This window comes from Myotis davidii, unplaced genomic scaffold (genome assembly GCF_000327345.1).
Source record: "Myotis davidii unplaced genomic scaffold, ASM32734v1 scaffold266, whole genome shotgun sequence".
In the NCBI taxonomy this organism is placed as follows: Eukaryota; Metazoa; Chordata; class Mammalia; order Chiroptera; family Vespertilionidae; genus Myotis; species Myotis davidii.
The window spans coordinates 5,117,571-5,133,538 of NW_006300032.1; the positions used below are offsets into that span (position 1 = coordinate 5,117,571).

At 37.8% G+C, this 15,968-nt stretch overlaps 1 long non-coding RNA gene across 1 annotated transcript in view; it reads right to left on the reverse strand.

Annotated features, from left to right (window-relative positions):
* Positions 1 to 15,968, reverse strand: part of LOC107185053 — a 28,724-nt gene that overhangs the window by 5,186 nt on the left and 7,570 nt on the right. The gene's annotated exons all lie outside the window — the stretch shown is intronic.

Genomic DNA, 15,968 nt, shown 5'->3' on the forward strand with positions numbered 1-15,968 from the left:
CTGGGTTGCGGGCACATCCCCAGTGGGAGATGTGCAGGAGGCAGCTGATCGATGTTTCTCTCTCACCGATGTTTCTAACTCTCTATCTCTCTCCCTTCCTCTCTGTAAAAAAATCAATAAAATATATTAAAAAAAAAAACTCAGTCACATAACCACATCTAATTGCCATGGAAAGTGGTATAACTATATGCCCAGAAAGAAAAGCCTGGATATTGATGAGCATCTTAATCTCTGAAAAAGCTGAGTTTGTGCTGTGCAAACAAGAAACAATGAGAGAGACTATCTCAGTGAGTTTCCCAGGGAGTGTCAGTGGGTGAACAGAAATGGAACCTTACAATGATACTTCTTCCTCCCAGGTCAGCAGTGTCTCAGGCCAACCAGTCCATCTCAGTGGAGCTTTTGTCCACAGTCCCACCCTTCTCCCTGTCTTCATTTCAGTGCCCAAAGCCCACGCTGGGAGAGGGGCATGGAAAAAAGGGTCTCCTGTTTCTCCAAGTCAGATCAGGCAAATCCACTCTCAGCAAAAATTCTGGGTCCAGAGGAAGCCATTGACATCAAAGAATAGTCTTTGCAAGGGACACTAATGGCTACTGGCCTAAGCCTTTATTGACTATGAAAAAGGATCAATATTGCTGCTGATTTTAAAAAGCAAATATCCACAGTAGAGTTGCTTCATTATAATATGGTTCATGTACCTATTCTGAGGTCAATCATATATATTATAGTATATAGCATATAGTATATATGAGCCTGATAGTATATCTTTGCCTTCAAACAGTATTTTTCAAACTGTAGGTCACTGTCCATTAGTGGGTCACAGATGAACTTACTGAATTACAGCCATCATTTAAAAAAAATTAAAATAGAGATTTTTTTAAAAAACAGAGCAGCCTGGCCAGTGTAGCACGCTCAGTGGTTGAATGTCAACCTATGAACCAGGAGGTCATGGTTCGATTCCCAGTCAGGGCACATGCCCGAGTTGTGGGGACATTCAAGAGGCAGCCAATCAATGATTCTTATCATTGATATTTCTATCTTTCTCTTCTTCTACCTTTCCCTCTGAAATTAATAAAAAAATATATTTTTATAAAAACATCAGAGCACATCACACACAGTAAGAAAACCTATTATTTAGTGAAACCTTTCTTCAGATACACCACATATACTGGATCACAATGAGAAATATGTGTTTCTTATTGTGGGTTTTGGTCAAAAAGCCTCATAAGATAAATTGATATTCCTGTTACTAAATGCCAGTCTTAAAGTAGAGTTTCGAGGTAGTTTTTTATCCATAGATAATCTATGCATTGCCTCTATTGTTCTGCTCTAATTTTTATGTTTGTTAAGATCAATGTTGTATTTTTGAAGATGAATACTTTGTGACATTTACTTCTTATTTGCTCAGAAAATAAAATAAGCATATTCAGTGCATAATCAACAACTATATGTAGTGAAAGATAGCTCCCAAATCTAAAAACAAAACAAACAAACAAAAAAACTCAAAAGAAAATCAATTGAAAAAAAAAATTTAACAACAGGACACAAACCAGTTGACCAAAAAAAACCCATCACCAAATTATATTTCCACTGACAGAAATTTAAAAGCCAGACCTGCTATTTCTACATCTGAATAATAGTTTCCAAATAATACCCTGATGACAGTCAATTTAGTTTTGGGTAAACAAAACAAATTCCTATTCAGTTCAACAACTTAGTTTCTGCACCTCATCCATGTTCTTCTTAAGTGACATTAACACACACACACACACACACACACACACTCACAGACACACACACACACTCACACACTCACACACTCAGCTTACAGGTCCCATAAATGATTAAAGCTAAGCAACCAGAGACTTGATCTTGCCAGTCATTGCTGGGATCCAATTCACTTGAGCCCACCAAGATCACAAGAGTCATCAAAATTTTTGTTTGTTCAGTAATTAGAATAAATACTAAGTAGCCAGTTAACCAATATATCATCAGGAAACATTTCTCACTATTGTTTTATGATTATTCTACCACAACAGAGGAAGAAAGTGTGGATCGTACTGTTTGAAGCGTCCCGTTTGCACAGGCATGGCTGAGGTGAGCCTGTATATATTGTTCAAGTATGTGAGCCTCAGGCAATACTACACTGAAGGGTTTCAGGGCTGGAAGGAATGTGCAGGCCTCATAATTTGAACTTTTCATCTTACTGATGAGAAAAAAATGTGGTGAAATGACCTGCTTGGGGTCCAACCCAGATTTTCGTCCATCAATCAAGTGTACTTTGTTATTGTATGAAGTGAAGCCGTGAGTTTTGTAGGGTCTTCGATTCTAATTTTCTGGGTTTTGGAAAGAAAGAAATCTAAGCAGCTGCGACTCTGCCTCTCGTCAGGCCTGCTGTTGGGGGCAGACTGAGCAGACATCTTACTTCATGCCACAGACTTTCCATTTCACAAGCAAGGCAGCTCGGCAGGTGAACCCAACAGATGGCCCCTGATACTTTATTTCCTCACTCACCCAAGGGCAATCTGAATCTCCACGCCTGCACTGTCAGGAGAAGCTGTCCCCCTGGTTTGCATACAGGGATGTGCTTTCATTTACTCATGAAGCATTCACAACATATTGAGCACATGCTGTGTGCCAGGCATAGTGCTAGGCCCTTCATCAAGAACAACAGTAGCAAAGGACAGGGTAGATAAGTGACACCCTAAAGCAGTGGTTCTCAACCTTCCTAATGCCGCAACCCTTTAATACAGTTCCTCATGTTGTGGTGACCCCCAACCATAAAATTATTTTCGTTGCTACTTCATAACTATAATTTTGCTACTGTTATGAATCTTAATGTAAATATCTGATATGCAGGATATATTTTCATTGTTACAAATTGAACATAATTAAAGCATAGTGATTAATCACAAAAACAATATGTAATTATAGATGTGTTATCGGATGGTCTTAGGTGACCCCTGTGTAAGGGTCGTTCGACTCCCAAAGGGGTCGCGACCCAAAGGTTGAGAACCGCTGCCCTAAAGGCAGTTACATAAAGTTAACATTAAATTACATTTATTGCATCCACATATTATATAGGTCTTGCAACTACATTCAAAGACTTTGTAGATTCACACAAAAAGATCACCAGCCAACTGAATTTTCATCAGCTTCTCCCATGTTTCCTAGTCACAAAGATGTCACCAGAAGCAACTGGAAATAATTTAGAAACCTGGCTTGGTGCCCCCTTTTACTATTTACTAGCCGAATGACCTTGAGCAAATTTTCTAATCTCTCTGATCATTAATTGTTCTTCCCTTCAGCAAGCCTGATAGACTCTATCTTAGCTTTGTCAGAAGGACTAAGAGATGCGTGAGTGCAGAGTGGCTAAAAAGCAAGTGACTTCCTCTCTCTGGGCTCACTGTATTTGCTTATAAAATTAGGATAGTAGAATCCATTTCATGCAATTGCTGTGAAAATTAAATAAGAAAATGACACATTCGATACTAAATATATTCATGTTGTTCTATGAACATACAATATAAACTATAAAACCTTAGATAAAAGTAAAATACTATTAACTGTTACAGTTCAGCTCAATAAAAAAATAAAAATGAAAAAAAAGTATTGGACCACAATGATTCTGAGGTGATACCTTTACATCTCAAGCTTTTAGGCTCAACGCTATTTTGGAAGTTCAAATAAATGGCTCTGCGTTGGCTGTACGGCCGTATTCCTCTCAAGCTGAACGGATGTTTTGGAAACCCTCCTCTCATCTTCTCTTTCTTTTTAGATCACTGCTCAAGACATAATTCTTTTAAGGACCAACTCTAAATATTTATGTTAGTCTTGTGTGTATGTAGAAAAAGAAGGGGAAATGACGCCAAAGGTTTCCATGTTAGTATATGCTTATTCTCATATTATTTAAACAGTCAGAATAATATTTCCCATCCTTGAAAAGTCACGTCCTCAAGATTAGTTAGGGAATCTGGAAACTGAAGGATTATCTAGGTAGAGGGCAATTACCTACCAGAATTTAACATCACAAAAAAGAAGACTCAATACTGTTTACTTTGGGTTTGAATGCACCCACTATTTATGGGTGCTGAAAAATGCCTGCTCCGTTGGAAATTGAACATTAGGTTATCTCTAGACCCATTTTTTTAAATGGTTCAATTCAGGTAAAAAAAAAAAATCCATGGACTATTTTATTTCATTCATTCAAATTGCTATTTGCAAAACAACCAGATGTTTTATTGTTAGAATTTGCTCAGTTTCTGTTTATACAACAGTGTGCATGTGGAGACAAAACTTAATATCTCATTTGGTGGAAGAAAACGAATCTGACTAAAACATGAGCCTTTTTCAAATCCAGACTTATTCAGTCCATAGTAAGCAAGAGTGTGTGTGAGGCATAGGCAGTTAGCTTAACTCTGCATGAAGAAAATGACTATCCATTCTTTTAAAATATTGGTGTTTTAATTTTTGAAATTTAAAAAAAAAAAAGGAGGAGGGGAGAAGAGAAGGAATTGGAGGAGAAAAATCATCTTGTTGCAAAGTATGGAAAGACGCAAATGAGAATCGGGTGAAATTTCCAGCTAAAGTAATCCTAATATGCACTTCTGTGCCTGCTGCATATTTAGAAGACAATTACCTTGGGTTTCCCATTTCCTAGGGAAGTTATATTCTGACTTAGCTGTCCTGGAAACACCCACGTCTGTTGTGTAATATTGATGAACCTGAGTTTGGAGCTGCTAGCACTGTACATCTCTGTATGAATAATAGGACACACATAAATGATTAAAACAAGGCAGCCAGAAACCCGATCTTGCCAGTCATCTCTGGGATCAAATTCATTTATCAGCCCACCAAGGTCAGTGACCTCGATTACCCAGAGCCCAGCTACTAAAATGATTCATTGATCCATTCTCTCATTTCACTCATTTAATTGGGAGTGGGGGAAGTGAAAATATTTTCAATGAATTGACCTGTAAACAACTGTACTTAGCCTGCTGTATCCTCTAATATTAATGGTAATGAGGAGCATCCATAGATCCAACAACAGAGAGGAGTAAACAAAGAAACCATAGCTTTTCTTAGACATTTTCCTCACATTAAATAACTTGGTATCCCAAGTTTAGTCCTCTCTCTACAATATTTCATACTATCCTAACTCAAAAGGTATGTAGATATGTGAATTGAAAGACTATACTAGCAGATATCAAGATTTCATTGGATTTCTATAGAGAAAATACTTATGAAATTATTTAAAATGTGTTTATTTTTATAGTCATCAATGGATGCTGAGTAAAAACATGGAGTTAGAAATAAACGTGCTGTAACGTACCTCTACATAGTATTTCCTCCATACAGAATCTGCCAGATTTAGGAAGTAAAAAGCCAGAATGCTCTATTAAATTTAAATTTCAGTTAAACAACAAGTAATTATTTTAGTATAATATAGGTATTTCATGAATATTTGGGACATAATTATACTAAGAAATGATTCTTTGTTTATCTGAAATTCAAAGTTAACTGGGCATCCTGAATTTTATCTGGCAATCATAATATCAATACTAGAGACATAAATAACCTCCAGTGCATAGATAATAGTAAAATGAATGACAGGTTTTAAGTATTCATTGCCTTTCTTTTGAATATAATTTATATTTTAAATTCATATCATTTTATTTTTAATCATGACTGTGCTGGACAACTGGCTAGCACAAGTCCTGAAAACTTAACAATCAGCTTTTGCACATCTCTGACATTCTACTTGCATATAATAGTTCCACACCAGAGCGCTGGACTATGAACTCACAAGGATAGCACAGATTTTAAAGTGTACCTCAGTTCATAATATTACTATGATTTAAAAATAGCTTTTAAACACAGCTTTGTTACATTTCACGTGAAGTACATTTCAGTGCACGGAACTCTCCCAACTCCTCTATCACCCCCAGCTCCCACCGCTGGGGAAATCCCTGTGTAGTGAGGAAGCGTACATCTTGAGACTTCCTCCTTTCCATTTTTAGGGATTTCTGTGACAGCCAGGCCTCTTTAGAACCGCGTGGTTTTAATGAAAAGCTCTAACTTCTAAGTTTCTGCCTTTTTATTTTTTTATTTTATTTTTTTTGTGGGATTGGAGGACAAAGACCTAAAGAGAAGGTCCTTTAGTTTTTGTGTTTAGCTGAGCACATTCATCAGATATTGGCAATGAGAAGGTATGCCTTGAATTTTTGGGATCCAGGTAAAAATTCTACTCTGATCCACAAAGTATTGGGATTAAGTATGTGTAGACTTGCAGTGGAGAGAAAATAAGGTTAAGATGAGCTCTAGAGAACAGACTACTGAGGAGACCCAAACAACGTTTTACCTAATTTTTAAAAATTAAATAAGTAAGCCCAGCCTATGAACCAGGAGGTCAGGGTTTGATTACCTGTCAGGGCACATTTCTGGGTTGCGGGGTGTGCAGGAGGCAGCCGATCAATGACTCTCTGTCATCATTGATGTTTCTATCTCTCTCTCCCTCTCCATTCCTCTCTGAAATCAATAAAAATATATTTTAAAAATTAAATAAGTAAATAAATAAAACAGGTGTCCTTCCCTTTAGTCAAACATTACCCTCAAAGGGATTTTCAATTTTCTTTTTTTATATTTAAGGCATTCTTATTTTAGAGAAAAAAAATAGTGGTGTGAATTATCACTCCATATTTATTCCTTTTTATTAGACTTGCTTTTATTTTAGGTTTTCTTCAAATAAGGAACCCTCAGTACAAATTCCACTTCATATCATAAACATATGTATAATCTAGTTTAATTCTCAGTGAACACCTGCCCTAAATGTTAACTTCAGTGTCCTGGGAAAACATAAAGATATATACTAAATGCAGTATTAAATACAGTAGTTTCTGTTTTATGTCAGAGTCTATAACTAATAAAGATAGCTACATGAAAAGTAGCAAATTTGGATACCAATACCAATAGTCAGCTACAAAGTTCTATAACATAGTTCCTTTTGTTAATTTTCTCATTGCCAAAATTTATCACAAACAGGAACAGTTATGTTTGAAGTCTCTTCTAATTTGAATAGTAACACTGTAAAGTATTCCTATAGGATCTTCATAGTTGTTTATAAGCTTTATTTAGTTTTCAAACTGAAAACTAAAATAAAACTTTGACAATATTAAAAAGTTGTTATATAATTGATAATAATTGAACTAGACAGGATGAAACTATTTTACTAGTATAACAGGTTCTTAAAAGCTTCTAACCTCTTAATTAAACTATTACTGATTAGCTCATAGGTACATCCTAAAATTATTTTTAAAGATAGCATCATTTGTCAAGCTTTCTGTATTACTTAGGACACTAAGTGGTGAAAATTAATCTTTCTAGACTTTACCTTTATAAAATTAAATGTACTCCATTTTTCTCAGTGAAATAAATGTAAAAAAACAAAAAAGAAAGATGATAAATTTATTCCAAATAGACAGGTAAAACTAATTCAAAACAATAAATAAAATGTTTTATAAATAGTGTGGAAGAAATAAAATGGTAAAAAAATACAGGGGAAAATGAAAAGAAATTATTGTATCAGGTATAATACAGTATTACTGTTGCTGTTGTTATTTGCTACTATTAAAAAAGAAATTATTGTATTTGGGATGTTGTCTCATCTCTCTATATAAAAGCCTAACATGCTAAGTGTCCGACAATCTGACCATTTGACCAGTCTCTATGATGTGCACTGACCACTAGGGGGCAGACACTCCAACAGGTAGGTTAGCTTGCTGCTGGGGTCTGGCCGATCAGGACTGGGCAAGATGGGTCAGACACGCCCTGGAGCCCTTCTGCAGCAGTCTCTCCCCAGCCAGGCCAAGGATCCCACCGGTGCACGAATCTGTGCACTGGGCCTCTAGTTCTTATATAACACAGGACTGTGATAGTTGCTACTATTGTTTTTGGCTCCTATTAATTTTTACTTAAACCTACTACAGAGGTTGTGGCATTTCCAATCACAAAGGAATGAAAAGGTCACCAAATGATAACCAAGGATCCCAAGTTCACCACCCAGCTGCATGGCTTTGGCAAGTCACCTCGCCTCTCTGGGTCTCATTTGTCTCCACTGGAAAATAGAAAATCGGAACAAATAAAAGTCTTACTTTAAAATCCTGTAACTCTGAACTTAAAACAGCAGAGCAGGTATCTTAAATGACTCAGCAACTTGAGTACAGTTAGGATGGTGAATGGTAAGACTAAAGCAGCCCTTTTGTATTTCTGTCTCATTAGATGAAAGCCCCATTATGTTTTTCTTCAATCAAAACTTGTTAGGAATTCAGAATATTAATACATGCTAATTTAATGGGGGAGCTAGGATGAAAAGTTTCATATCTTGAAGAAAGTTATCAAGAGTGGCATTTTAAGATGAGGAATGAATTTGTTACCCAGTCACAAGTGCTAGAAATTATACCCTTTACCAGTTTGATTTTAAGATAATATATCAACTTAAAACTCTGCAAGAGGGCATATGATTTTTCAAAATTTCTTCAGGATGTACACTAGAAAACATTTTAAAAATTGGTGCTCTAAATAGCTCTACCTTGTTTGGTGCTTTATTCCCAATCCCAAGCATAATGCAAATCCTCAATAAGTCATGAGGAAAAGATCTGGGGAATAACGGGGACCTTGGAGAAATCTCCCAGATGAGGAAATCCTTATTTAATCTCTGCCACCTCTTACACAAGCTCCGCCCAAAAGATCATAGCCATGTTGATATTCACTGAGACTCATGTGTTTGGGACAATACACCCTCCTACCATGGTTTTCACCACCACAGTTCAGGTGGACACTGATGAGGAAGAGGGTCCTTGACTAAGCATGTCATCCAGTCCTTGGTAATGGTGTCCTAAACGTCTACATAGGCCAGGTGTGGCAAGTGAGAGGTCTGGAGCTCAGGTTTTTTAACTCCCAGTGGAAGGAAGGAAGGAAGGAAGGAAGGAAGGAAGGAAGGAAAGGAAAATAAAAACAGGGCTCTGTGAGATAAATTGAAATGCTGGGTGAATGTGAAGCAATTAAGAAAATAGTTCTTTTTTTCTTTGAAATTATATGGATGAATTCCGGGGGTTCATAAATTCCAGAGAAATTTTTTAATGTAGGCGTGTTTGTATAATTATAATCTAAAAAGTAGATGTTACCAGTTATGTTAATAGGTTTTCTTTGATGGTGAACTAGTCATTGAAAGCAATTTAAAAAAAATAAGGTGCTTTGTAATCCAGTATTTTTCCAGCTAAAACTCTTTTGGAATTAAAGATCTTTTTTTCTGCTTTAAAAGTTCTATGTTACTCAAGTCTAGGGAATAAAAAGCAAAAAAGTCTTAATTCATTGGTGAACATCTTTAAAATTTAATTTCTTCAATGCAGTGCATTCTTAGTCACAATAGCTTAGTGGTATTATCCTTTGGAAACAGAAAAATATTTCCCCAACAATTCCCATTTAGGAATTTATCTTGTATGAAAAATCACACAAATACATAAAGATGTGTGTTCAAGGATGTACACTGCAAAAAAAACAAAACAAAATCAGGAAAATTGAGGGGGAGAAGCTCAACGATAGGCTGTTCGATAAATACATTAGAGAACTTTTATATGCTGCAACATGACGCTGTTTAAAAGAATAGGGCAGAACTGTTTTTACTGAAAGCAAAATATGTTAAAGCAATTTTTTAAAAAAGTAGTTAAAGCAGTAGATGCCAGGCCTATCACCTTAACTATGATTCCTGAATAAAATAACAGAGATGGCAAATGGAACCTCTGATAGATGCATAAAAGCCAGGGACCCAACGGGAAGCAAGTGGTACACTCAGGAGGGTTTATTTATGAGGTATGGGTAGGTGTGGGGCAACCACAAAGAAGACTGAGGTGCCCCTGAGCTAGTCATACCAGGTGTTACAACCTGTAAGCATAAAAGAATGAGAGGAGGGAACTGAATTCAGTGGGAGAGCGTGGAAAAGGTCACCTTCAGAGGAGCTGTGACCTTTGATGGTTTTATACAGCCAGTACAAGGCCACCCTGCATGGAGGAAGCAAGGAAATACAGAAACTGACCTTACTGTGCTCCTCTCCTCTGACCTCCTGTAGGGGCTTCCCAACGGGCCAAGCCAGCTGGAAACCAGAGAACAAGTGAGTCTGTTACAGTCATGTGTAAGGTCTGCCTACAGGGCAGAGAAGGGGTGAGGGTGAGGAGTGCTGGGGCGCAGGTAGGGGTGGGAATAGAAGGTATCTGGCACAGTGAACAGAGCACACACTATTCCATATAATTTCTTTTACCCCACTTCTTACTGCCAATTACCACACTAAAAAAAATTACCTTATCACTATGGAAAATTGTCCACTTTATTTTAGTTAGCTTCAGATATAACGAGGCCAAATAATAATAATAATAGTAGCATCAGTAAATCAAACTTTCTCAACAAACACATTAGTGAAGCATTCTTTAGGCACATTCTGAAAAATCTGAAAATAAAATAAAATATTTGTGAAGATCATTCATTCATTGCCTTTTGGATGTGACTATAGGCAGAGAGGATAATGTAGCTAGGGAAGGACCATGATGAAAGTTTTTAAAATGCATTTGAACAGCCTGTGTTACCATAGTTTTGAAAGTGAGTACTTATTTGGTTTGGTTTTGCTGTTGGGTTGGATGGATGGGAAAAACACTCAGAGTACAGCAATTAATTACCTGCAATGGAACAGCGTTGCCATTTCTTGATTCTGAAACACACAGTGAAACACACTGTAAATCTGTAGATGTGAAAATGACAATGGAACAGCGTTGCCATTTCTTGATACTGAAACACACTGTAAATCTGTAGATGTGAAAATGTATCATCCCCCACAAGTTGGTTACCATACATAGATAATATTCAACAAATACTTATGGATCACTCACTTGGTGTCTGCCCTTATTCTTGGGGCTATTGATACCACAGTCTGTAAGACAGTCTTTGTCACAATACTGATGAAAGCTTTGTTCAGACAAATCTTGCACAGAAGTCCATTGTATTTACGTAAAAGGTAGAAGACGAATAATGAAAAGAGCAGAGATGCTCAAGTGTCATTAGGTGTAGGGATCCTGGAGCCCTCTGCTTCCCATTCCCTCTGTCCTTTGGAACACAGTTCATTAGTACAAAATCACTATCCTTATAAGCTTCACACAGTATTATCATCTCAGAGTTAGGGGACCGCAGTGTCTACTGGAAGGATTAGGCTCTATTAAATCTCACAGATGTTTACCCATGACTCACATTTACAGCTCTTAGTGAGTTATTTACATTATTAAGTTTTAGGATACTCTAGTTTTATCATCCATCCATCCATTCAATAAATGAGTGCCTTCCGTATGGAAAGAGCTGAGGATACAGTGGTGAAAAGACAAGAGTCCTTGCCACAAAGATAGGCTTTAAACCCCTAATAACACAGTCAATTATATAATGGTAATTATGATGAGTGCCATGAAGGAAAGTACAGGATGCTTTTCAGGGTGTGGGTTTGTGAAGACTTCCTTTAAGAAGTGACATTTCTGCCTTGGCCAGCATGGCTCAGTGGTTGAACAGTCAACCTATGCACCAGGAGGTCCCAGTTCAATTTCGGGTCAGGACACATAACCAGGTTGTGGGCTCAATCCCCAGTGGACGAATGCAGGAGGCAGTCGATCAGTGATTCTCTCTCATCATTGATGTTTCGATCTCTCTCTTTCTCTCTACTTCTTCCTTCCTCTCTGAAATCAATAAAGAATTTAAAAAAAGAAGAAGTGACATTCCTGCAGATCACTGTTTGATTTGTAGGAATTAATTAGTCCAGGGATTGCAAACTCAAATTCCTTCAGGGCAGCTGGCAGGTAACACACAGGTATGCATCTGGCAGAGGCAAGACTGTTGGAAACATTAAGGCCCTAGGCAGACTGGAGGAAGTTGACTGGCCTTAAGGCATTCAAATTCACACTTTAATCATCTCTGGGCTAGCCAAAGTCTGCAGCCAAAGACAGCAGAAGGCCTGGCAGGCTGCTCCTGCTCCAATGATTCAGACAGTGGGGAGAGCAGGTGCAATGGCCCTGAGGCAGAACAGAGCCTTCTGTTATAATGAACTGAAAGAGAGCATGTATTGTGGAGTGTAGGCTCAAGGAGACAGTGGCTCCAATGGACTGGGAGAGGAGCCAGTCACTTAAGACCTTATGGGCAGGTGAGGGCTTGACTCTTTATCCCATGTACCCTTGGATGCATTGAAGGTTTTTAAGCAGGGAAGTGAATTCATTAGACTTGTGTTTTTAAAAGCTCACTTGCAATGATTGAAAGTTGACAGTTAGGAAGGTGTTGTGGTGGTTTCCAGTCCCTCCTATAATTTTTCATCTACATTATTTAAGTAACTCTGTTTGTCTTCATGAAATCTTATCCCTGTATTCCTCACTCTAGATGAATACTCACTCTAGATGGATGCTTCCTTCTTAGTCCTGATTATGACAATGAAATTGCAGGTGTCTGAGCCCTGGAATGGAAAACCTGAAGTAAAAACTCAACATCTCTTACACAGAATCTTCTGTCTTCCAGCTGATATGACTTTGGTTCACTTACTGAAACCAAAGTGGGCAAGAGAGTCCCTAGTCTCAAGAAATTCACATGACTGGGGAGAGAGATACTTAAGCCAATAAATATTAAGTGCCGTGGTGCTAAATCTAAGTATCATGGGAGCATGAAAACATGAGCCCAATCTGCCAGAGATGGAAAATCAGGTGAGGTTTTACCTGCAAACCCAAAAACTGTTCTTAGATTGCTGATTTGGTTTAGTATTTTAAAAATCAATTATTTTTTTAGAGATTATCTCAAGCCAAGTTTTGACAATTAACAGACAAATAAATATATAAGATTATATTACTTTTGTATATAAATAACTTTCATTGTTAGTTTGTCCTTTCTTGGTGGCATTATTTTTGGTTTTTAAATAACCAAGAAGTTAAGTGCTGTGAGTCAGCAAGTCTCCATAATGTTTATTTAAAGTTGAAAACTTGAAGTTAGGAAAAAATTGAGGAAGCCAGACACATTTGCTTCTCCTTTAAAAAAAAAAAAAGTAGAAGTGACAAGCTTTTGCAACTTTTGTACACAGTTCAACATGATATATTTGTGTTTTGTTGTTATTGTACAAGACAAATTGGATGAGCATTCTGATGTTAAAATTAACTCATTTTTTTCAACTTATTTTTTTCATTGGTATAGTTAGGCTCCAAATTAATTTCCTCCTTCTTTTTTCTCTCCCTATGACTGTGTAGAAAACATGTTCATATGACATGGATGCCACAAATAAAACACTAGGAGCAAACATCATTTCCTTCTTGAAAATCACCTTTCTGAATATGATAATCACTTATCTTTATGATGTCCCCAAATCTAGATTCAAAACTCTCTAGACTTATATTAAGATTCTATGTTCTGGATATTTCATCCTTGGGTAATTGACGCAAAATCTTGTGGTGTTGGGAAATCAACTTTCATGCTGAGATTTCTGTTCATGTTCAGGGAAAGGGCTCTACCCTCCAATCTCTAGGGTACTTTGCATAGTGAACTGATGACATGGATGTTTTTCTAACACAAGCGTTTGCATTCACACTCCCATGAATAACGTGAAGTGCAGCTGGGGGACGGCAGATCAGTCCAGAAGTCAAACAGGGTTGCTATCATCATGCTGACTGATTCATTTTCACCATGTTGCTTCGATTTCTCAGTCACAAGCCCCAACATCTGCCAAACTGCTTTTTCCCTCCAAGCGACAAAAATAAAAGAAAATGGCGGTTGTCATCAGCCCACTTTTTACCCTGATTTATACAGTCCCTGGCAACTGGAGTATCTACACTGGGACACATTGCAATGATTGTCATAACTTTGAAACCAAATCTCTAATCTTTTCCAGAAAGATGTGGCAATACTTTGAGGATAAAAAGCATTAAAACCTGAAATTGAGAGGCAAAATATCACCTCCAACTAAAAATTCTTTGAGCCAGACTATTGATGGTGTATGGAGTTGTAAGTCATAATAATAATAGTGACTACTGTATGCAATGTGTTAAGACTTTTAAATACATTATTTCATTTAATTCTTGCAACTATAAATGGTAATATAAGGGGACTGTGTTGTTTTGATGTTCAACATGTTTTTTCTTCACATATACTAAAAGCTTAAAAGGATTAATGAAATGTGGGATTTAGTACAGTGTCTATCAGATAGCGAACATTCAATGTATTCATTTATTCAAAAAAGTATTCATGAATAAGTGTCAAGGTTGTCTTTCAACTGGTATTTCTTCTGATGTGGCTCTTTAGATGTCTTTAAAGCAGAAAAGCAAATTTGGAGAAGCACTACTAAGATGAAAGTTCTCCTTCCTACTCTCAGAAGCCTACACATTTAATACAACAAAACATCATTAGGAAAGTAAACCATGGGAAGCAGATGTGGTAGAGTGGGAAGAAGCACAGCCCTGGACTGATTCGCCCACGTACCTCCTACTCATGAGTCCTAGCTAGCAGCTGGCGGTCAGGTATCAGATAGTGGGACGAGAACATTTTCCCCCAACAAGATCTAGATAGATGCCAGGGTCACATTCCAGTGGGAGACCCGAAGACACCCAGCCAGTGTATGTGGGTGACTATGGAAGGTGTGACTCAGGGCATCCAGGTGTTAGGAGCTCACCACAAGCATGCCATGTCCAACCTCAGGAGGGCCGAGGCTGCCAGGGTATTCCCTGCTCTGAAAAGACTAAGATCAATGTTTCTCTGAACCTGGACATCTAACTGGTAAAGATAAACTCCTTAGTTTGACACCAAGGACTCTCAAGATCTTGCTCTAGCAAAACTTACCTTCATACGTGTGTTCTACATCAACACCAAAAGGCCCATTTATGGTCCAGAAAGTGCTCCGCACTTTCACAGGGCCATCCACTTACTCCCACTATTCTAACTACCTGGGTGCCCCATCTCCACCCACCCTCCATCACTTGTCCAAGCCTCTGCCTCCTTTAGAGCTCAGTGCCACAGGATACTCCTTGACCCACCCACCTGCAAGTCAGACACGATCTGATGGTCCTCAGAAATCTCACAGCACTTTCTTTGTATTTCACATTTACCACTTCATACCATACTTTGAATTACTATTTGTACCTGAGGCTTAATCTCCTTTATTAGGGTAGGGGCCCCTTGGAAAGTGATCAAGTCTTCTGCAGTTTTGTACTAACCACAGTACCTGGGCTCAGTGCCTTAAATGAAGTGGTTAGCCAATAAATGCCTATTGAGTAGATCACTGTCTATATTACTGCCTTGCCTATTCTATTGAGAGTGAATTAATTACCATAATTCAATGGTTCATATATACGTGCAAGTTATTGCCAAAGAATAAAGTGGAGAAAGTAGATTATTATACTACAAAGCATAAATGGTGACATGCGTATGTTTAAATTAATGAAAACTATATCCTAGTAATACTGCCTTACTAAAAGGTAACAAAAATCTATGTATTATTCATCATAGCACAGATTTTCTGAAAATTTCAAAGGAATAAGAGGAATGAGTTGAATAAAGGTGCTTGGAGACAGTAATTACAGGCTTCCTCTGAGAGCTGGTGTGCTGAGAGACAAGAAAGGCTGATCTCCTCCTGTAGTGGAAATATGTTCATGTTATCCTATCATGAAATGCATTGTTTTGTGACTATCGTCACCCTTGCTTTCCTGAGAGCAAAGGAGTGAGACATTATAAAGAGGCCTGCTGTGTACTTCACCCCTCTCCTGGGACCTCCACAGGAGCCACGAGGGGAACTGCTCCCTCCCTCTACCTAGGCATTTCCTTACTTCTCCCTCCCTCTGCCTAGACTGCTCTGCCACACTTCCTACTTTGAAAGGAGAGAAACACTAACCAAGGCACAGGAATATTTGCATGCAGACCAGCAGGAA